Source organism: Haliaeetus leucocephalus, unplaced genomic scaffold, assembly GCF_000737465.1.
Source record: "Haliaeetus leucocephalus isolate CR32 unplaced genomic scaffold, Haliaeetus_leucocephalus-4.0 Scaffold392, whole genome shotgun sequence".
Taxonomy (NCBI): domain Eukaryota; kingdom Metazoa; phylum Chordata; class Aves; order Accipitriformes; family Accipitridae; genus Haliaeetus; species Haliaeetus leucocephalus.
This window is the reverse complement of record NW_010972828.1, coordinates 30948-31899: the sequence shown is the minus strand read 5'-3', so window position 1 is coordinate 31899 and position 952 is coordinate 30948. Positions and strand designations below refer to the sequence as shown.

Below are 952 nucleotides of genomic sequence, written 5' to 3'. Positions count from 1 at the left end.
GCAGGCTTGGAGGCCCCCTCAGATAAATCTGAGAAGCAAAGTGGGGTCTAATATCTCACCTCACGCTGGTTGTCTCCACACAGCTGCCTTCTCTTCTTCCCTGGAAGCAGCAGAGACACCAGCTGGGGGGTGAAACCATCCCCCCCTCCCGTGGCAGGATATCCCAGATGCCCGGCTGAGGACAAGGCGCTGGGAGCTTCAGCTGTAGCCCCTGGGGTTAAGCCTCTCAAGGCCTCTGCAAGGCTGGCAGCAGGTGCCCGTCATGCTCAGTGCAGGTCCCAAGCGCAAATCTTCGAGCGGAGCCTGGCCCTGAAACTCCCAGGGAGCCGGGTGTCATTGCACAGGGCACGTGATCAGCAGGGCAGAGAGGCTTGGAGCAGGTAGTTGTGGCCGAGTGGTGAAGGTGATGGACTAGAAATCCATTGGGGTTTCCCCACGCAGGTTCGAATCCTGCCAACTACGGGGCGCAGTCCCCTTTTGGGCTCCCTGCAATTGACCACGCTGCAGCCAGCAGTGGGACTCAGCTCCACACTGTGCCTGGTGCCCAGGGAGACAGTGAAAGCCCCTTGCCTACAGCACTTGTGTCCGTCTCCCCCCCCCGAAATTCCTGGATGAAAGGGAAATCCTGCTCCCGTTGACAAGGTAGGCATGTTGGGGAAGAGAATGGACCAGTGCCGAGTACCAGCCATGACAAGAGGTCCAACGTTGTTGGCTCCTGAGCAGAACTTAAGAGCCTGATCTCACCTCACACCCCATGCAGAACAACCCTACCAGCTGTCTGTCCTCCCTAGGCCTGAACCTACAGCAGCTCACCTCCAAAGACAGCCTGCACAGCATGGCCCTCATTGCTAAAGATGAAGGGGAGGCACCTCCTGGATCTGAGATCTTGCCAGCACTCACAAAGTGCCCCTCACTTTAGGTCTCACAAAGGCAGACTGGTGTGGAGCAGCAG

At 58.2% G+C, this 952-nt stretch overlaps 1 non-coding gene across 1 annotated transcript; it reads left to right on the top strand.

The window, feature by feature from the left end:
- The first annotated feature begins 380 nt into the window (after positions 1 to 380).
- On the top strand, positions 381 to 462 carry TRNAS-AGA. The gene has a single exon. It is a non-coding gene; the product is annotated as a tRNA-Ser (tRNA).
- The last annotated feature ends 490 nt before the right edge of the window (positions 463 to 952 follow it).